Source organism: Macaca fascicularis, chromosome 6 (genome assembly GCF_037993035.2).
Source record: "Macaca fascicularis isolate 582-1 chromosome 6, T2T-MFA8v1.1".
Classification (NCBI taxonomy): domain Eukaryota; kingdom Metazoa; phylum Chordata; class Mammalia; order Primates; family Cercopithecidae; genus Macaca; species Macaca fascicularis.
In genome coordinates, this window is record NC_088380.1 from 73,108,521 (window position 1) to 73,131,313 (window position 22,793).

Below are 22,793 nucleotides of genomic sequence, written 5' to 3' on the forward strand. Positions count from 1 at the left end.
TTACATCAAGAACAGTATTGTGAAGACAGTTAATTTTTCCTGCTGGGAATTCAATGTGTTTTATCAAATGGCAACTGTGCCCTTTCCTGCATTGAATTCCACCAGCTGGAATGCAGATGCGAGAGAGCAACTCAGAACAGGAGCATTGAATCTGAGGTGCCCAACAAGGGCCTATTCTTTGAAATTAGAGAAGTACCTGGCATCTAGATATTAATATCTTTGACTTTTAGTCACTGACATTTCTCTTTTCTCCAGAATTTCCTGTTGCTTACGTTATTGTGTTCCTAGGCATTGTTACTGACAGCCAGTAAACACAAAGCAGTGAAATAAACGAAAGAGAAAATGATGTGGTAGCAGCATAAATATGGACTGCAGATAGGTTGTCACTTGGGGGGCATTGCCTATTCTCACAAGTATCATGGTTACCTCTGAGAATTAAGGAAAATTGGAATTGTAGACGTAGAGCTTCATTCCTTCAAAAATAGGCACTTTGAATGTGTTCTTCGCTGAGGACACCTTGTTCCTAATCACTGGTTCAACACAAATTGGGTCTTGTGGTTGAAAACTGGAGAGGACTGTGTCTCCGTTGCTGACATAGTCAAGGGACTGGTTGAGAGAAACGTAGGAGGAGTTTGCTACTGAGTCCACGTCCTCGGCTTACCTGGCATAAAGCCACACAAAGGATAAAATTAGCCATCACATAATGGGGATGAGGTAGAAACTCTTTTCCCTTATTAAATTAAAAAAAGAATTTCTCACATGTTTCACCTGGGGAGCAACAGCACATTCAATGGCAGGTGGGGCTGAGAGGAATGACTATTTGATTGGTGGACTTGTTCATTTGGTAACGCATTTCTAAAGAGTTGAGCAAATGTTATAGGTAAGCTGGGCATATTTATTTTACTTGTTACGTATTTTGTTTACTAACTTGTTATTTTTTATTGCGTATACAATCAGTGACTCCCTGAGAGGATTATTAACCAGTGGCCAAGTTATGTCAATCTTATTTCTGCAGGAGAGCAGTATTATAGAATGATTAAGCAACAAGACTCTAGACCCAGAGATGAGTCTCTAAATGGGTAACGTCAGGCGATTTTTAATCTTTCTGTTTCTCAGATTTTGCAACTGTAAAACCGGAATGATAAAACTTGCTTTATAGGAATGTTGTGAAGATTAAATAAGCTAATGACTTAGGCTCAGAACAGTACAGGGTGCATAGTAAACACCAATAGATGTTAGCTCTTATTGTTATTAGTTTTTGGATCTGCTCCTTTTTCTCCATTCTCACTGTAATGATGCTTCGGCTACTTGTTAGTTCTTGGCTACACTTTGAAGTCATTCCTCACTGACCTCTCCATACTTAGGATCTTCTCAACTGCATTCATCTTACATGCATCTTACATCCTACTGCCAGATTAATCTGGTAGATGGCTAAGGTTTTTACTCTGCTGCTTAAAAAGACTAAACTTAGAAAATAAAGTCTTAATTCCTGTGCTTGGCACTGATGACTATACTAGTTTCCACTGTCATTTACCATTGCTGCCCTCTGGGACTTTTCAACCCAGCCAAAATGGACAATTTTTCTCTTCTCTATTTATGTACTGCATTATTCCACCTCCTCACTTTGCTCATGGTGAACCATCTGCCTGTATCACCTTCCTCTTCACACTCTTCCCTATTTGGCTAAGACTTATTTTTGAAACCCACCTCACAAGGCTCTATCTATGGAGACTTCTTGACCCCTTCCATAGTTCCATAAGAGGTAATATACCCTTTCTCCTACCTTTCATACCAATTTATCTGTATAACTTTTATGTTTCTTCTTATTTTCTGCTATATGTTTTAGTTACTTAAGTACATTTATTAGTCATTAGAGCAAATTTATGCTTGATACAACTTTAGATTTCCTTCACATTTACACAGCACCTTATTCATAACCAGTGCTCAGTGTACACACACTGAGGGAATGAATGACTCTCCTTGGCTCTATAGGCCCAGCAAGGGGCTTGCAGCTAATAGATGTTCTGTGTCTTAAAATGTCTTACATGATTTGAAAAAAGAAGCAAAGAAAAAAATTATTATTCGTTTTCAACCAGCATATTAATTATTCATAGTAAAGCGTCTCTGACTTTTCAAAGTAAGAATTGCATTTTGAACTTACAGAAATCACAGGCTTTGGGAGTCCACACAGACCTTAGAGGGAATGGTCCAATCCCCTGTGGGGAAAACTAAGGCCCAGATGGGGAGAGTGACTAATCCAAAATCAGGTAAGTTATTGATAAAGCTGAGACTGTTAATGAGGTCTGTACTCTCAGGCTAGCATGTTTTCTTTTCTATTGTCATAAAATCTCTTTGTGGTCTTAGAGTAGTAATCAGAGAGTTTGAATAAAGTCCTTTTCAAACTCTAAAATAATTTTCAAAGGGAAACATTATTTGTCAGTTATAAAGAATTTATAATTAGTATAATGGCAAATCTTGAAGGATGAGACAATTTAGACTGCGAAATATTTGTGAAACTTAAATACAAGAAATGTTGAAAACTGGGATAGCAAGACATATGTGTACACTGGCTCTCCCTGAACGGCAGTAGCTGACTCACACTTTTCATGCGTATGAGTGTGTAGAATCATCTACACACTCATTGCCTTCCCTTCCCTCCATTGCAAAGTCATTGTTTGTTTTTCTCTTTCTCCAAATAGCAACCAGTTATTTTCTCAGAGAAGGATTTTCCTCATCTGTAAAATGTAGATGGTAATTTTAACCTCATTGGATTTATGAGGATTTAAGTGGTTGTGTCTGAAGCACCTGATGCAAAGCAAGTGCTGGGGATTGTTAGTCCAATTTCCTCTGTCTGCCTGACCAAGAGATAGCAAATGCATCGCATATATGTTCTATTCCCTATTTGAAGACCAGGTTAGACAATAAGAATCTTCATAATACTTTCTGAATCCAAAAAGAGCCTTAGCATCCCTTTCAGCACAACATTTTAGGCAGCTACCATCAATCAGATGGAGTTTACACATGAGAGAATGTATTCGTCATCTCGTCCTAGATTATAAACTCTTTGAAGGGATAAGTGAGAGATGATATTTTCCTCTCATTTCTAAATATGGTTCTGCTACATCTGTCTGCTTAGTTTCCACCGCATCTCAGTCTAGCACTTTGCCTTCTGACTTTTGTTTTGTTCTGGCTCTAACCATGCTCTTGATTCCTATTTCTTTTCCCATATTCTAATGTGATTCCAAGAAACCAAAATTGTCATTTACTAGGCTATAGACATATAAAGTTATATTCTGCTGAGCTGACTGTAGCGACTTTGTTAATTTGTTAGTTTTCCATTTTCTCAAAAGAAAACAAGCATTTCCCTCCCTTTTGTTTTTAACAAAGAAAAAAAAAGAAAATATTTTAATCCAAAACACAATTTTGAAAGTATAAAGATCTGACTAAAAAACAAAAAAACCCGAAAATTAAAAGCTGAATGTGATATTTTGCAGACACTTCCTTATATATCGGAAAAACATTGGTCTGAACATATTCTCTTTTGAGTTTTGGAAATTCCTTGTGAGTAATATCTACTCCTTAGTAGTGATTCTAAACATGTTAGTTAATATTGTTTAAAATGATGCAAAGGTGGCTAATATCCAACATCAGATAGCTGTGCTGAGATTTGAACCCTATTTTGACTGGACCCAAAGTCCCATCCTGTTGACTACCGCATAGTACTGTACTGCCTCCCCAGACTAAACTGTCTCTCCGTGCTGGTTCTGCCACTTACTGTGTACCTTAGGTAAGTGTTTCACTTTTCCAATCCTCAGTTGTCTCATCTGTAAAACCAGGAATGTGTCATGAGGGCTTATAGGAAATATTTGTAATGAGTTCTTACTGAGCGCAAGGCATGTGCAAACCAGCACAGAAATCATCATTAATTTCTCCAAGTGTATTTTCAATGTAAAAAACAAGGAAAATATTTATGCAAATTTTCCACTGGGAAGATAGCATTTGATTTCCTTCTTCTGGAAGAATGCATGACCTTTGACAAAAATCTCAAACTTAAGCAAAAAATTGCTTAATAAGCTAGAGTTTGTCAGATTTAGTGAGAGATGTAATGATAGATCATTTGCATTTGAATTCCTTTTTCTTCCTTTTTAATAAAATAATAATCTTCAAATATTTTATAGAAAGCTAGGATTTAAAAAAAACAGCCTTAGCCTGAGTAAATGATAAAAAGGAATTGATTGTAAGTTTTAATTCATTTAATATTAAATGAATATATAATTAAAAGCTTACTTTTAATTTAAAAGTCTGTCAGTGGAAGGATGTACATTAAACTGTTAAAATAATGTATCTTGATGGTGATAGAAATATAGCTGGAGATGAAAGTAAGAATTATTTTTTCTTTATGTATTTTTGTATTAATTGAGTTGCTACAATAAGCATGTACTAATATTTTCAATAGTGAATATTTTGTAAAGCATTAAATTTTTAATTTTAATTATTTTTAGTTTTGGCCCTTTGTAAAATTATGATGCAACTGAAGTTTGTACTGTGTGTGTTCTGCCTCTTTATTCAATAAAATTTTATTACATTTTCCTCTCTCCTTACTGCAGCATCTATATTATTTTTCTATCAAAGTTTACTGCCAAAAAGTGTATGAGAAATTAGTATACCCTAAATATAGAAAATTTCTAACAATAAACATTTTTGCCTCTCTAAAGGATATTTGCTATTCAACAAGGGTTAAAGTGATAAGGTCAGACATAAAGAGCCTCTTGCTTGAATTTCTATTATTCATCGGCAAGAAGGGCACAAGTGTTTGAAAGTGAGGAAGACTTTCTGGCTCCTTAAAGTCATATACTCTAGATGCTGGAAGTGTCCTATTTTGCTATATGCATAAATATGGACCTGGTTACTGGACCATGTGGTAGGATTATTGAATGACTGATGGTGGTGGTTTTGCCCCTGTATACATAGACCATATACACCATTATAAAAACTTTTTTTTTTTTTTTGAGACAGTCTTTCTCTATCACCTAGGCTGGAGTGCAGTGACATGACCTCAGCTCACTGCAGCCATGACCTCCCAGGCTCAGGTGATCCTCCCACTTCAGCCTCCTGAGCAGCTGGGACTATAGGTGCGCACCATCACGCCTGGCTAATTTTTGTATTTTTGTATTTTTTTTTTTTTTTTGGAGAGATGGGGTTTTACCATATTGCCCAGGCAAACTCTTGGAGTCAAGCGATCCTCCTGCCTTGGCCTCCCAAAGTTCTGGGATTACCAGCATGAGCCACTGTGCTGGCCGTAGCTTCTCCTCTCCTGTCCCTTCCCCTCCTTTCCTCTCCCCTCCCCTCCTCTCCTCTCTCTCTCTCTCTCTTTTTTTTTCTTTTTAAGTGATTACTAGGAGCCATTGCAAGATTGTGAGCAGATGAGAAATAAACTAACTGCTTTAAGTTTTAAAATGATTATTCTGTCTGTTGGGTTGAGACTAGGCTGCAGAGACTAAGGATTGGAAATAGATCACTAAGAGGCTGTTGCAGTAATGTAGTTGAGAACTTGCACTGAGTGAAGGCAGTGGTGGTAATAAGGATTGCTCAGATTCTGGATATATTTAAAGGTGGAGCCAACTGGTATTTGACACCAATTCTTGACAAGGTTCTGGTGAAAAGTTTAGCTAGAAGGGGCTAAAAGAAGTATTGGTTCTAGTCTACATTGTCTTCTCTTTCTTCTCCTGGTTCTGCGAAATCCTCCAATTCCTTCCAATTTGTATTTGATTTAGGTCAAACGAATAACGTTCTCTTATCAGTATTAATAGACTAAAGAAAGTTTATCACTCTCTTTCATTGCTGAAAATTTGAATTTTAAGTATAGAATCTTCATAAACTAATTGAATAAAAGCTATGATGATTTATGTTCTCTTTAGTATTTATAGGTACGTATGGTACTAGAATTTAAGGAAATGCAGTTCTCTAATATCTATACCACAAACAAATGTCTGCTGCAGAGCTCTGGAAATTTTAAGAATGCCTGTGTTTTATCACTGCAGTGCATTAGTATTGCATTATTAAATGTTATTCCCTGGCCCAAACTGCATCAGTGGTTTTTTTTCCATTTAGGTTTCTCCTGTCTACTTATGTATGAATGACGTCAAACCAATCAAGCTGCTGTGAGAAATCTGCCACTTATAGATAATTATTTGCTTATATTACCCATAAGGAGAACATTATCTGTTTCTTATCTATTTAATTAAGAAGAAAGACTAGAGAAGATATTTGTTTATTTCTCCTTTAAAAAATGTTTTCTGTCTGGCCATGGCTATAAGACAAATAAAGGTTTTTAAAAAATTTCAAGAACATTATTGTACTTTCTCCTTAATACCCCAATGGCATGAGAACATTTTGTGATATTTTCTCAGTTCAGTCAAAGAAATCAATGGAAACCAAGCTGAATGACTGTAAAATGTTCTGGAACAACTATTAAATAGAAGCCAGGGACCAAGAGAAGAGCTCTGGGGACGCTTTATGTTACAAACCTCTTTAAAACAGAATATGGATAAAATCTTTTTCTAGGACTAGTATAAAGCTGTTCCCTTTAACAAACTATTTGAGTCCTAAAATGATCTTTCCTTCCTTTTCTTCTTTGGCTGATTAGTATTCACACTAATCACAATGAAGTAAACAACCTTAAATAAAGTAAGATTTTTACTTTGCGGCATCAGACAAGAGCCCTTAATGAATGAATACAATATAACAAATAATGTAATTGGTTGAATAGGACCTGAACACCATTTCTCCAACTTTCTGGAGAAAAGATGAAGTCAACTTAATATTCCTATCAAGAAAAATGGCAAAGCATATTTTTTCTTTCTCGCTCTATCTTCTCTTTCCCTGTTTCTCTCCTTATCCCCTCATTCACATGTGCAGAATATACACAATGATAATACCTGCATTTAGTGTGAAGTGGTCTTTCAAAACATGACACAATACTCTAAACAAGTATAACCTGACAGAGAATATACCAAAGGGAAGTGACAACTGGCCACTTGAAACTGGTAGATCTATAAACATCCTCAGACCTTTGTTTCTTTAAAGAAAAAACAGTAACTGACTTTCCTATAACATGCTGAGTACAAGTAGTTTAAAGAAGTATTAGAATCGCTTTCCTTTCCTTCCTCCACAGCTCCAAGCAGGAAACCATCTTATGACTATTTCCTTACCAGCACGACATAAGTAGAGTGGCCATATGTCATATTGCATGACTCTTGTGCTTACATAATTATTAAAACTGTCAACCTGTCCCAGTTTAGATAATAAGTTATATGATGGCCTTTGTCATAAGAGATTCTGATCTTTAAAGGAGTTGCACTTTGACTCAAGGAATGGGCTAAATGTCACTGTAGAGGTTATCAGAGAGGCACATATGTAGAATGGTACTCATGTATGGGAACACGTTTAGACTAGTTCAACAATCCAGGTGGTCAAATTTCTGTAGTTCCATGCCATAGAAAGTTAATGTAAATTATCTTTTTTCCTCATTTCTTAACTTCCTTAAAAGATAACTGATGAAAGTAAAAATATCAGCAATTAATTTGAGATTTATAACGTGTAGTGCTAAAATATATGACAATAATAGCACAAAGAACACAAATCATATATGTGAGTTTGTATAATTGGAACAAAACTACCGACTCTCTTAACCAAATTGACGTTTATAGAACAATTCATCTGACAACTTCACAATAAGAATTCTTTGCAAGAGGACACAGAACGTTTACCAAGATGGATCAGATCATATGTTGAGACATAAAATAATTAAATTCAAAAGAGTGAAATCTTACTGACTACAACAGAATTACATTAGAAATCAATAACATTTAGAAAATTTTGAAGTATCTGAAAATTAAACAGCATACTTGTATATTGGTAAAAAACAAGATAAATTTTAAGATTATTTCTAATTAAATAATGGTAAAAACCAAACTAAAAAAATTGTGGGATGCAGGTAAACCAGCAATTAGAGTGAAACTGATTGATTTAAATTCATATTTTAGAAAATAAAAATAGACTATGTAAGTATATAAATATATAAAAACGTATGTGTGCATGTGTATTGGCCAGGGTTCTCCAGAAACACAGAACAACTAGGATGTCTATGTATGTATGTATGCATGTATCTAGCTAGCTAGCTAGCAAAGAGGGGATTGATTAGGAGAATTGGCTCATGGAATTATGTAGGTGAAGAAGTCCCATGATATACCATCTACAAACCGGAGAAGCAGGGAAGCCAGTAGTGTGGCTCAGTCTAAGTCCTAAAGCTCTTGAATCAGGAAAACGGATGTTGTAACTGTCATTCTGAGACTGAAGGCCTGAGGATCTGAAGGGCTGCCGGTGCAAGCCATGGAGTCTGAAGTCTGGAGAACCTGAAGTTCTGATGTTTAAGGGCAGGAGAAGAAAAGTGTGCCAGCTCCTGGAAAGAGAGTGAGTTCACCTTTTCTCTGCCTTTTTGCTCTGTTTGAGCCCTCAGACAATGGAATAGCCTGCCCACATTGTCCTCTGAGTCAAATGCAAATTTCTTCTGGAAACATCCTCACAGAAATGTCCAGAAATAATGCTTTATCAGCCATAATAGTATCCCTTAATCTAGCGAAGGTGACACCTAAACTTAATCATCACAGTATGTCTGTGTGTGTGTGTGTATAAAATGCATATACATATATAAAAATACATAAGCATATATAAATTAGGCCGGGCACAGTGGCTCATGTCTGTAATCCCAGCACTTTGGAAGGCCGAGGTGGTTGGATCACCTGAGGTCAGGAGTTTGAGACCAGCCTGGCCAACATGATGAAACCCTGTCTCTACCAAAAATACAAAAATTAGCAGGGCGTGGTGGCAGGCACCTGTAATCCCAGCTACTTGGGAGGCTGGGGCAGGAGAATCGCTTGAATCCGGGAGGTGGAGGTTGCAGTGAGCTGAGATCGTGCCATTGCACTCCAGCCTGGGTGACAAGCGAAACTCCGTCTCAAGAAAATATTTTTTAAAAAGACATATATATGTATATAAAATAGATATATATACATATATAAATAGAAATATATATGCAAATATATAAAAAAATAGACAAAAATTAATGATCATAAAAGAATGTTCTGCCTTTTCAGCAAGGATAGTGGAAGGAAAGGGCACTTCCTACATCCTGAGGGATGGGAAGAGATGGGGGGCGAATTCTCCGCAGTTCCAAGCAGAAAGTCACTGGTTCAACATGAAATACACTAAATTAATGAGATTTCTTGGCCTTTGGTCATTCTGCATTGGAAGGAATGGTGGCACTGAGTTGAGGTGTTTTGCATGCGTTGTGAGATAATGCAGAGTTCATTTCCTCTCTGATTTATAGCTCACTGTGGAAGTGTTGTCAAGAACTAATTTGGAAGTCAAATGGTAGATTGAGCATTGGTCTTAAACCCAGCACCATCTCAGCTTTCCTAAGTTGAGGTATTTGTGTCAAATCATTAGCATCCCTAGACAGAATAAAATACATTCCATCCTATGATACTTGTCAAGAATATTGATATGTAGGAATGAAAAGTGTTGACGACAACATTGGTCATTATTTTATGACTATGAAAGCACACATTCTCTCTCTTTCTCTTACAGAAACTGGGCTCTTAAAGTAACTGATTCATATTGTTTACCCACATAAAATTGTCTGTTTTGTTGTTAATTCTGGGTGTGCTTGGTAAGTAACTGTAACTATTAAAACACTTAACTATACCTTGGCTCTTCTCCATGTTTTTTTTTTTTTAAATAGAATTAAGAGTTTGCCTTCCCTTATGGAGAAGATCTGATTTTATAAACAGTGCTTTAATCAGTCCTGAAGCTCAGAATGAAGATGAGACCTCTAGGAGGGTTTTATTTAAAGAGAACACTTAAAGCCCAGAGTCAATGTTGTTTCTATTTTTAGCCTCTTTCTAGTAAAAAACCACCAAGACTCTCTCAGGATAAAAAGTCTTGTTAAATTAAAATATAATTTAATCAAGCCCTAAACCTGAAAGTATCTTAATTGCTCTTCCCATAGAGCAAGTTATGGATTCTCTTCCTTTAGCTTGGCCTGGCATGCTCATGGCCACCTTTAGGGCCCAGTAATGACTGTTGTCTCCCTTTAAAACCTGCCTCTGTTGGAATCCCTTGGTTAAGCTTTGTGAGTTGATTTCTTTCTCTCCTGGGATTTTATAGCTTCTACTGGAGGGCAAAAGCTGTTTTTTTCATCTTTGCAACTACAAGGGTAGTGTCTAGCACACCATGCTAAATAATTGCTGGATTAATAGACAAACAAAAATCAGTAAATATATAAAGTAAGCACATGAAGTTTTTGAAGAAAATTGAAGGTTTCAGAAAAAAAAGGGGTTTTTCTTTTTTAAGAAAATGTTCCACAAGTATTTCATAAAGGAGCCTCCATTTAAAAAACAATGTATTTAAAATGATCTACAGATATTCTTGGACTTATGATAGGATTACATCTCAATAAACCCATTGTAAGTCAAAAATATTAGTCAAATGCATTTAATACACCTAACCTACTGAACATCATAGTTTGCCTAGCATACTCCTAGACATTTAAGGTATAAATGCACTCAGAATACTACATTAGCTTATAGTTGGGCACCATCATCTAACACAAAGCCTCTTTTATATAAAGTGTTGAATAGCTCATGTAGTTTATTGAGTATTTTACTGAAAGTGAAAAACAAAATGGTTGTATAGTTACTTAAAGTATGGTTTCTACTGAAGGCATATGGCTTTTATAGCATCTTAAAGTTGAAAAATCTTAAGTTGAACAATTGTAAGTTGAGGACTGTTTGTATTAATGATGTTTGTTGCTTTCTTGTTTGTTTTCTGAGACAGAGTGTTACTCTGTCACCCAGGCTGGAGTACAGTGGTTCACTGCAGCCTCTGCCTTCTGGGCTCAAGTGATCCTCTTGCCTTGACATCCCAAATTGTTGAGATTATAGGCATGAGCCACCAAGCCTGACAAGTTTGTTTTTCTATCTAGAATGAATGAATATGAGTACTTTAGCTTACATGGCATAAAAGGAGCCACCTTCTCTCATTACCTGCAATCGTGAGGTTGTGTCCTAGATGAGTTGTCTCAGCTACCCAACATAAGGACACTTTCACCAACAATCTAAGGCATTTAATAAAAACACATAATATGTTTTACTGACTTTTGTGTAGAGTAGTATTATGTCTAATTGAGAATTATTAACTAGTATTTATTTATTTAGGCTACACTTATGGTCAGCTGAGTGACTAATGTCTGTTTGACTGCCCTGTTTTCTTTTCTCAGTGGAGCTGGGGTTCTTGGTAGATAAAACACCAATGTTGTCTGTTATTTATAAATGAGTCTTTTGTATTGTTGGTTGACATTTTCAATCCTGCAACCAGATTCCATAGCTTCCTAGCTAGGGAAAAGGAAGCACAAGAATGTATTGTGAGGCACTGGGAAAATGCAAGACTGCTTGAATATTGCCTGGTTACAATACCCACCACATTATTTTGGTGACTCTCAATGTTCTTGCAATCACTTACATGATACGTGCTTTCCTGATGAGACTCAGAGCTACATAGGAACTAGGTCATTGTGTACTTTATTACTATTGTATTCCCCACATCCTTACACTTTGTGAGCAAGTAATAAGTAATTCTCAAATGAATGAATGAATTGGGATAGGAAATGCACATCGAATGTTATTTCCTTCTTTAGTCTCTCTCTTCCTCCATAACTTTCTACTTCCTGGCACTAAAAGTAATCTCTGTATACTGATATTTAAAAAATCTTAGCATGTAGTATTTTCTCTGGGCAGTTCTTACATAATTTACTTTCCACTTATATTGTGGTTATTTAAGAGGCTATCTAATCGTAGTACTAGATTGTCAGTTTCTTGTCCAGAGGATATTTTTCTGATTTACTTTTAGATTTCCTATAGTGCCTATGCATTTTCACAGTCAATTAAGTAGCTTGTTGAATGAATGAATTATAAGGAGCCTGGTAAAACTTAAAGTGACATTTACTGAGTTCTACTTATTAATATTCAATGAATATTTTATTGGGAAAGCAAGGAATCTTACTTTCATTTGTATTAAATCAACACAGCATCTAGTCAATGACCACTGCTTTTCTTTCTGACTTTGTGACATGCGGAGACTGTGGGGGTACCTTGTTTAAGTAGGACACACTATATATAAGCACACCCCTCTGTGATTTTCTAATATCTTTATTCAAAACTTCTCTAATTACATTGGCCTTCTATTAGACAAATGTGCTGATTATCATGGCGTGCTGACAGGCAAAAAATGCTTTTAATTACATATCAATTTAGCTTTTGACTGATCAGCAGCAACAAGGTTCTGGTTACTGGAGAATAAAATTAAGCATGTGGCCCTCTAAACCTTTGAGTCCTTGTCATGTAGCTTATAATGAGAGAGGCAGAAAGTTTCCCTATTTGTTCCCACTTTGGGGAATATCTTGGCAGTGAATTCTGTGAGTCTTCTTTGATTCCTTGGGCAACCTCATTCAGCCTGAGATTATGCATGAAAATGCATGGCATTTTGAAAGCATCTGCATGCCTTCCCTCAGAGTCTTTTCTGAGCTCAACCCTTAAAACATCTTATATTTGCAAATAGGAGCAAATGACTTTTCTCTCAGATGGGATTTGGAGTGGTTCATGGGCTTTTAAATCTTTTTTTGTTGTTGCTGTAACAAGACTGGGAAAAACAGCAAAACAGAATGAGGGATGGAATGAGCAGAATGACCTTTAAGTAGAACCAAGGGGAAAAAAGTAGCAAGTGGAGAAATAAGGAGAAACCAAAACCCTGGAATGTCCCAAAGTCCAAAGGCATGGAGGGTTTCAAGAAGGGAAACTCTTGAAGCCCGTCAGTGGAGTGAAGGGCTACTATGTTAGTCTGCTTTAACTGCTATAGCAAAATATCATAAATTAAGTGTCTTGTAAACAACAAATGTATATTTCTTACAGTTCTAGAGGCTGGAAAGTCCAAGATCAAGTCCTGGTTGATTTGGTGTATGGTGAGGGCTAGGATTTTGATTCATAAATGGTGCCTTCTTCTTTTTTTTCTTTTTGTCTCACCCATGCTGGAGTGCAATGGTACAATAACGGCTCACTGTAGCCTTGACCTCCTGGGCTCAATAGATCCTCCCACCTCAGCCTCCCGAGACAGGCACACACCACCATGCCCAGCTAGTTTTTCGTATTTTTAGTAGAGATGGAGTTTCACCATGTTCCTGGGGCTGGTCTTGAATTGCTGAGCTGAAGCAACACATCTGACTTGGCCTCCCAAAATGCTGGGATTACAGGTGTGAGCCACCTTGCCCAGCAATAGTGCCTTCTTGCTCTGTCCTCACATGGTGGAAGAAGTAAGGCAGCCCTCTGGGATCTCTTATAGGGGCACTAGTTCCATGAATGAGGGCTGCACTGTTGTAAACAAATCTCCCAAAGATCCCACCTTCTGATACCAACATTCTGGGTGTGAGGATTTCAACACCAGAATTTTGAGGAGACAGAAACATTTAGACCATAGCAGCCATGCAGAGAAAGCAGAGAACAAGCACTGAGAAAATAAGCAACTTGGTTTGTCAGAAGGGCTATTGGAGATCCCAAAGTTTGCCTTTTCAGTAGAACAGTGAGAGGGAAGCTGACTATAAAGAGGTAATGAAGAAAAAAATGGTGAAGATACATAAGCAATGATTATATCCTGCTCAATCTAGGAATGTGGCCATGTTCTCTGGAACTCTTTTTTTTTTTTTTTTTAATGTCTGTTCACCTTTACTTTTCCGTTCTGTTGGCCCAGTTTGAGTTATGAAAAAAAGCCTTCTCCTTTGAGTAAGGGAGGGGAAATAACTGTGTAGTTGGGGAATTTGAACAAGTTGGCAAGGTGACCTCGTTGACCACCTTCACATTCAACTTTTCCTCTATTTTAAGAAACTGAATGATGATGAGTGGTTCTGTTTTGACATTAGAACTACTTTTATGGTTTTCACATGTGAGGAGATTATACCTGAGCCTCTAAATGGGCTTAAAAAAAAAAGATCACAATGACTATAGGAAGGTGGTAAGAGGAGAAAGCTTGTGGAAGCCAGTTGAAAAGACTAAGATTTTGAAGATGTGGTGGTGGAGCCAGAGGGCATGCATTTATTTCAAAGGCAGAGATTTAGAGTTTCAGTGCCTGGCACTGGCCTTGGGTTAGATCCATGGGCTTGCTTGTTGATATTCTCATAAGGAAAATCAAGATAAAAGATTACCATGTCAATGGTTTTGTTTTCTTTGATCTCCTGTGGCTGTGTGCCACACTGATTTTGCCTGGGAAGCCCCAAGGCAGTTTTTGTAATAACTCAGTGTTAATGTTGTTGAAGGAAGGTCTGTTTACCCTTTGCCTCTCACACCTTCAAGGGATGGAACAGGGGGAAGGTCACTAAGTGAGAGGTCATAAAGGTTGGGTTCTGGTGATCATGCTGTGTTATGTGCCTTATGAGTTTTATCCAGCCACCTGGCATTTCTAAAACTTAGTGTTTTTTTTTTTTTTTCTTTAATCTTAAAACGGCTTTAAGAATACCTCCCTATCTTCTAAGATGATGGTAGAATCAGATGAAATATGTTAAAAAGCACATTAAAACCAAGGAAGAATGCATTATAAATAAAATGCAATGTTATCAAGCAACCCAAGAAGGGAAGTGGAAGACAATGAGGAATTGAAGCAGGGCTAAACATTCCTTCTCTTTCTCATTATCCTCATCCCTATGGGGGTAGCTGTGAACCAGCCTCCCTTGTAGGCCCCATAATTCAATTGAACTGATTTCACATTGAGCCAGGAAGTGAGGGGGCAGGGTCCAAAGCTGGAAATGGAAGGTCTGGGATTCTGTGTGGTTTGTACGAAATGCCTTTCATTGGGCCTCACACATATTTAGCCCTCAGTAAATGTTTATGTTATTACCTCTTCTTGTCTGCTCTCTTTCCAGCCATATATTTAGTGCTACTCCCAGATAGGTTCAGGCTTCTGGGGTCCAAAGCATATACAATATTGGAGAATCTCTTCAAGTAGAAAAATATAAAAATATCTTCTTTTACAAATTTAATCAAGATATATGGTCAGGTGGGCACATTCCTAGGAACCACCCAAGGCCTTGGAAGTGGTCTACACAAGTGAGGAATCTTGAGGCTTCTGCTTTGGATGGTAATGAAATGCTCAGTGTATATATATATCCTGTCTACTGCAATGTTCAGCAACTTCTGTTTGTGTGTATGTGTGTGTTTGTGCATACACATGTGAATTGGCACATAGTCTGTTCACATAATATGTATATGCACACACAAACTTCTAAATTAACTGCATTGTATGTATATTATTTAACATTAAAAAATTAAAATGAGTTAACATGTTTGGTTTGAGAGCTTTATAACATCTATTGAAATCATTCAAGAACCTTTGAATCTCTAGAATATCAAATGTGAGAATCTTTGCTCCAGGTTACTTTTTGCTTCAAAGTATCGAAAATCCAACCTATAAATGTGTTGTTTAGGTTACAAAACTTTAGGCTATGTTTTCCTCTCTATAGTGATGGAGCAGAAAATAATTTGAATGACTTAGTCCAGTCTGCTGCCTTCAGCAAACCTCACAGATGTCTTGCTTGACACATAAGACACTGTCCTATTTTTAAAGTCTTTAGAAAGGAGCTCTCCTTACCTTGCTTTGAAAACTAGCACCCGTGTTAGGAATTTCCTCCTGTGGTGAGCCTAAAATCTCCAGCGTGTAACAGTGCTATGTGAGTTGCCATTCAGAATGCACCTGTATATTAAGGTCAGGAAGACATCTAGTAAGTGCTTGCTAATTTTATTGTTAAGAAAATTCACTTCTTTGAATCTCTAGTCTGCTTTCCCATTTTTTGTTTGTTCTGCTTTTAGTAAAACTGACAGAACGTTCCAGCCGGTGTTACACCATTGTCAATTTCTAGTTAGTGGAATCATGGTGCATCATCTACTGTACAAAATCTCTATGATGAATGTCCACAACAGAAAGGATATTTTCCTGGGAATTGATGGAAACACACTGTGCAGTAGATGTCAGAACTCAGTTTATCATTTGGCTTAAAAATATTTTTACCTTTATTGTAAAAGATATAGAAAACTTGAAAAGTAAATAAATAGAAAACAGAAATCATTGATACTTCACAGCCTGCAAATAACAACTATTAATATTTTGATGTGCTTTATTCTGTTTTCTTATTTATGGACACACACAGATATTTATAGCAGACAGAATATTTTATCCTTCCCTTTACTCCACTTAGTAATATATAATGAACATTTTCTCATATCACTAAAATTTATCCAGAAACATTAATCTTGATAGCTATGTGATATTTCATCTTATAGATGTGCTTTTTTCATTGCTATTTTCTTTGATCTGGTTCTTTATTTACATAGGGTTTGCAGAACATTAATAATATTTTTATATGTGTTTTAAAGTTTAAATCAAGCAAAACACCATTGCATTCTCATTTAAAAAGTCTCAGATAATTAAACTCATCCAGTATTTCTCATCCTCAGAAGTTACTGTTTTTATTAGTTTGGTGTCTGTGTAGTTTTCTTATGCATTAACACTTATATATGTGAGCATTCAGAAAATACAGGTTTTTTTTTTTGTCATTTATGTTTCTTCATAATTTGAGAAACCATTTATTATCAATAATTCAGATTCTAATTTTGATTTTCATAAATAATAACAAATGACTCTGTAGATAGATGTTTAGTGCATCTCTGATAATTTCTTCTGGATTAAATTTATAGAATTATTGGGTCAAAGAATATGGCTCAATAGAGACTATCTTTAATAAGAAAGTATATACTAACATACATGTTTCATTATTATAAACCTGGAAGTCTTCAGTGCTGAATTGATGTATTTATCTGTCTAATAAATAAGACTAAAAAAGCAAAACAAATGAAAATTTGTGCCAGATCTTCAATGGACAGCAAATCCAAGAAGCAGAGACTGATAATCTTAGCACATGAGTAATGTTTCTCTATTTAATGTTGCCATAATCACTGCTAGCCTTAGGCATCCCCATGTAATTTGTATATTTTATGTTATTTTGCTTGGAGCTTAGCATTCCATTATTACTATTTTCTTGAAAACTCATCCTATCAGTAAGTTTATGTTTTCAAGGATTTTGTGTGTTTTAAAAAAATAGGATGAGATATTTATGGTTGGTTATGAGTTTGTTTAGACTCTTGTTTTTTTTGTTTTTTATTTTTTTATTTTTTTACTTTTTATTTTTTATTATTATTATACTTTAAGTTCTAGGGTACATGTGCATAACGTGCAGGTTTGTTACCTATGTATACTTGTGCCATGTTGCTGTGCTGCACCCATCAACTCGTCAGCACCCATCAACTCATCATTTACATCAGGTATAACTCCCAATGCAATCCCTCCCCCCGCCCCCTCCCCATGATAGACCCCGGTGTGTGATGTCCTCCCTCTGGAGTCCAAGTGATCACATTGTTCAGTTCCCACCTATGAGTGAGAACATGCAGTGTTTGGTTTTCTGTTCTTGTGATAGTTTGCTGAGAATGATGGTTTCCAGCTGCATCCATGTCCCTGCAAAGGACACAAACTCATCCTTTTTTATGGCTGCATAGTATTCCATGGTGTATATGTGCCACATTTTCTTAATCCAGTCTGTCACTGATGGACATTTGGGTTGATTCCAAGTCTTTGCTATTGTGAATAGTGCCGCAATAAACATATGTGTGCATGTGTCTTTATAGCAGCATGATTTATAATCCTTTGGGTATATCCCCAGTAATGGGATGGCTGGGTCATATGGTACATCTAGTTCTAGATCCTTGAGGAATTGCCATACTGTTTTCCATAATGGTTGAACTAGTTTACAATCTTACAATCCCACCAACAGTGTAAAAGTGTTCCTATTTCTCCACATCCTCTCCAGCGCCTGTTGTTTCCTGACTTTTTAATGATTGCCATTCTAACTGGTGTGAGATGGTATCTCATTGTGGTTTTGATTTGCATTTCTCTGATGGCCAGTGATGATGAGCATTTTTTCATGTGTCTGTTGGCTGTATGAATGTCTTCTTTTGAGAAATGTCTGTTCATATCCTTTGCCCACTTTTTGATGGGGTTGTTTGTTTTTTTCTTGTAAATTTGTTTGAGTTCTTTGTAGGTTCTGGATATTAGCCCTTCGTCAGATGAGTAGATTGCAAAAATGTTCTCCCATTCTGTAGGTTGCCTGTTCACTCTGATGGTAGTTTCTTTTGCTGTGCAGAAGCTCTTTAGTTTAATGAGATCCCATTTGTCAATTTTGGCTTTTGCTGCCGTTGCTTTTGGTGTTTTAGACATGAAGTCTTTGCCCATGCCTATGTCCTGAATGGTACTACTTAGGTTTTCCTCTAGGGTTTTTATAGTATTAGGTCTAACATTTAAGTCTCTAATCCATCTTGAATTAATTTTCGTATAAGAGTAAGGAAAGGATCCAGTTTCAGCTTTCTACTTATGGCTAGCCAATTTTCCCAGCACCATTTATTAAATAGGGAATCCTTTCCCCATTTCTTGTTTCTCTCAGGTTTGTCAAAGATCAGATGGCTGTAGATGTGTGGTATTATTTCTGAGGACTCTGTTCTGTTCCATTGGTCTATATCTCTGTTTTGGTACCAGTACCTTGCTGTTTTGGTTACTGTAGCCTTGTAGTATAGTTTGAAGTCAGGTAGCGTGATGCCTCCAGCTTTGTTCTTTTGACTTAGGATTGTCTTGGAGATGCGGGCTCTTTTTTGGTTCCATATGAACTTTAAAGCAGTTTTTTCCAATTCTGTGAAGAAACTCATTGGTAGCTTGATGGGGATGGCATTGAATCTATAAATAACCTTGGGCAGTATGGCCATTTTCACGATATTGATTCTTCCTATCCATGAGCATGGTATGTTCTTCCATTTGTTTGTGTCCTCTTTGATTTCACTGAGCAGTGGTTTGTAGTTCTCCTTGAAGAGGTCCTTTACATCCCTTGTAAGTTGGATTCCTAGGTATTTTATTCTCTTTGAAGCGATTGTGAATGGAAATTCATTCATGATTTGGCTCTCTGTTCGTCTGTTACTGGTGTATAAGAATGCTTGTGATTTTTGCACATTAATTTTGTATCCTGAGACTTTGCTGAAGTTGCTTATCAGCTTAAGGAGATTTTGGGCTGAGACAATAGGGTTTTCTAAATATACAATCATGTCATCTGCAAACAGGGACAATTTGACTTCTTCTTTTCCTAACTGAATACCCTTGATTTCTTTCTCTTGCCTGATTGCCCTAGCCAGAACTTCCAACACTATGTTGAATAGGAGTGGTGAGAGAGGGCATCCCTGTCTTGTGCCAGTTTTCAAAGGGAATTTTTCCAGTTTTTGCCGATTTAGTATGATATTGGCTGTGGGTTTGTCATAAATAGCTCTTATTATTTTGAGGTATGTTCCAGCAATACCGAATTTATTGAGCGTTTTTAGCATGAAGGGCTGTTGAATTTTGTCAAAAGCCTTTTCTGCATCTATTGAGATAATCATGTGGTTCTTGTCTTTGGTTCTGTTTATATGCCGGATTATGTTTATTGATTTGCGAATGTAGAACCAGCCTTGCATCCCAGGGATGAAGCCCACTTGATCATGGTGGATAAGCTTTTTGATGTGCTGCTGAATCCGGTTGCCAATATTTTATTGAGGATTTTTGCATCGATGTTCATCAGGGATATTGGTCTACAATTCTCTTTTTTTGTTGTGTCTCTGCCAGGCTTTGGTATCAGGATGATGTTGGCCTCATAAAATGAGTTAGGGAGGATTCCCTCTTTTTCTATTGATTGGAATAGTTTCAGAAGGAATGGTACCAGCTCCTCCTTGTACCTCTGGTAGAATTCAGCTGTGAATCCATCTGGTCCTTGACTTTTTTTGGTTGGTATGCTATTAATTATTGCCTCAATTTCAGAGCCTGTTATTGATCTATTCAGGGATTCAACTTCTTCCTGGTTTAGTCTTGGAAGAGTGTAAGTGTCCAGGAAATTATCCATTTCTTCTAGATTTTCTAGTTTATTTGCGTAGAGATGTTTATAGTATTCTCTGATGGTAGTTTGTATTTCTGTGGGGTCGGTGGTGATATCCCCTTTATCATTTTTTATTGTGTCGATTTGATTCTTCTCTCTTTTCTTCTTTATTAGTCTTGCTAGCGGTCTGTCAATTTTGTTGATCTTTTCCAAAAACCAGTTCCTGGATTCATTGATTTTTTGGAGGGTTTTTTGTGTCTCTATCTCCTTCAGTTCTGCTCTGATCTTAGTTATTTCTTGCCTTCTGCTAGCTTTTGAATGCGTTTGCTCTTGCTTCTCTAGTTCTTTTAATTGTGATGTTAGAGTGTCAATTTTAGATCTTTCCTGCTTTCTCTTGTGGACATTTAGTGCTATAAATTTCCCTCTACACACTGCTTAAATGTGTCCAGAGATTCTGGTATGTTGTATCTTTGTTCTCATTGGTTTCAAAGAACATCTTTATTTCTGCCTTCATTTCGTTATGTGCCCAGTAGTCATTCAGGAGCAGGTTGTTCAGTTTCCATGTAGTTGAGCGGTTTTGATTGAGTTTTTTAGTCCTGAGTTCTAGTTTGATTGCACTGTGGTCTGAGAGACAGTTTGTTATAATTTCTGTTCTTGTACATTTGCTGAGGAGTGCTTTACTTCCAATTATGTGGTCAATTTTGGAATAAGTGCGATGTGGTGCTGAGAAGAATGTATATTCTGTTGATTTGGGGTGGAGAGTTCTATAGATGCCTATTAGGTCTGCTTGCTGCAGAGATGAGTTCAATTCCTGGATATCCTTGTTAACTTTCTGTCTCATTGATCTGTCTAATGTTGACAGTGGAGTGTTGAAGTCTCCCATTATTATTGTATGGGAGTCTAAGTCTCTTTGTAAGTCTCTAAGGACTTGCTTGATGAATCTGGGTGCTCCTGTATTGGGTGCATATATATTTAGGATAGTTAGCTCTTCCTGTTGAATTGATCCTTTTACCATTATGTAATGGCCTTCTTTGCCTCTTTTGATCTTTGATGGTTTAAAGTCTGTTTTATCAGAGACTAGGATTGCAACCCCTGGTTTTTTTTGTTCTCCATTTGCTTGGTAAATCTTCCTCTATCCTTTTATTTTGAGCCTATGTATGTCTCTGCATGTGAGATGGGTCTCCTGAATACAGCAGACTGATGGGTCTTGACTCTTTATCCAGTTTGCCAGTCTGTGTCTTTTAATTGGAGCATTTAGTCCATTTACATTTAAGGTTAATATTGTTATGTGTGAACTTGATCCTGCCATTATGATATTAACTGGTTATTTTGCTCGTTAGTTGATGCAGTTTCTTCCTAGCCTAAATGGTCTTTACATTTTGGCATGTTTTTGCAATGGCTGGTACCAGTTGTTCCTTTCCATGTTTAGTGCTTCCTTCAGGTCTCTTGTAAGGCAGGCCTAGTGGTGACAAAATCTCTAAGCATTTGCTTATCTGTAAAGGATTTTATTTCTCCTTCACTTATGAAACTTAGTTTGGCTGGATATGAAATTCTGGGTTTAAAATTCTTTTCTTTAAGAATGTTGAATATTGGCCCCCACTCTCTTCTGGCTTGTAGAGTTTCTGCCGAGAGATCTGCTGTTAGTCTGATGGGCTTCCCTTTGTGGGTAACCCGACCTTTCTCTCTGGCTGCCCTTAAGATTTTTTCCTTCATTTCAACTTTGGTGAATCTGGCAATTATGTGTCTTGGAGTTGCTCTTCTCGAGGAGTATCTTTGTGGCGTTCTCTGTATTTCCTGGATTTGAATATTGGCCTGCCCTACTAGGTTGGGGAAGTTCTCCTGGATGATATCCTGAAGAGTGTTTTCCAACTTGGTTCCATTTTCCCCCTCACTTTCAGGCACCCCAATCAGACGTAGATTTGGTCTTTTTACATAATCCCATACTTGCAGGCTTTGTTCATTTCTTTTTCTTCTTTTTTCTTTTGGTTTCTCTTCTCGCTTCATTTCATTCATTTGATCCTCAATCGCTGATACTCTTTCTTCCAGTTGATCGAGTCGGTTACTGAAGCTTGTGCGTTTGTCACGTATTTCTCGTGTCATGGTTTTCATCTCTTTCATTTCGTTTATGACCTTCTCTGCATTAATTACTCTAGTCATCAATTCTTCCACTTTTTTTTCAAGATTTTTAGTTTCTTTGCACTGGGTACGTAATTCCTCCTTTAGCTCTGAGAAGTTTGATGGACTGAAGCCTTCTTCTCTCATCTTGTCAAAGTCATTCTCCGTCCAGCTTTGATCCATTGCTGGCGATGAGCTGCGCTCCTTTGCCAGGGGAGATGCGCTCTTATTTTTTGAATTTCCAGCTTTTCTGCCCTGCTTTTTCCCCATCTTTGTGGTTTTATCTGCCTCTGGTCTTTGATGATGATGGTGACGTACTGATGGGGTTTTGGTGTAGGTGTCCTTCCTGTTTGATAGTTTTCCTTCTAACAGTCAGGACCCTCAGCTGTAGGTCTGTTGGAGATTGCTTGAGGTCCACTCCAGACCCTGTTTGCCTGGGTGTCAGCAGCAGAGGCTGCAGAAGATAGAATATTGCTGAACAGCGAGTGTACCTGTCTGATTCTTGCTTTGGAGGCTTCCTCTCAGGGGTGTACTCCACCGTGTGAGGTGTGGGGTGTCAGACTGCCCCTAGTGGGGGATGTCTCCC

General features: G+C 37.2%; 2 long non-coding RNA genes across 5 annotated transcripts in view; one reads left to right on the forward strand and one right to left on the reverse strand.

Annotated features, from left to right (window-relative positions):
* LOC135971303 (uncharacterized) overlaps positions 1-8,870 on the forward strand; it is a 32,523-nt gene extending 23,653 nt beyond the window's left edge. For 2 of the 3 annotated variants that reach the window (XR_010587390.1, XR_012414549.1), the window contains one exon: positions 6,112-8,870. This is a non-coding gene — a long non-coding RNA (uncharacterized lncRNA). Of the gene's footprint in view, positions 1-796; positions 2,268-6,111 lie in introns of those variants that run through there. The other variant, XR_012414550.1, reaches the window with a different exon arrangement.
* Positions 1-22,793, reverse strand: part of LOC102145075 (uncharacterized) — a 117,851-nt gene that overhangs the window by 37,266 nt on the left and 57,792 nt on the right. The window lies entirely within an intron of this gene.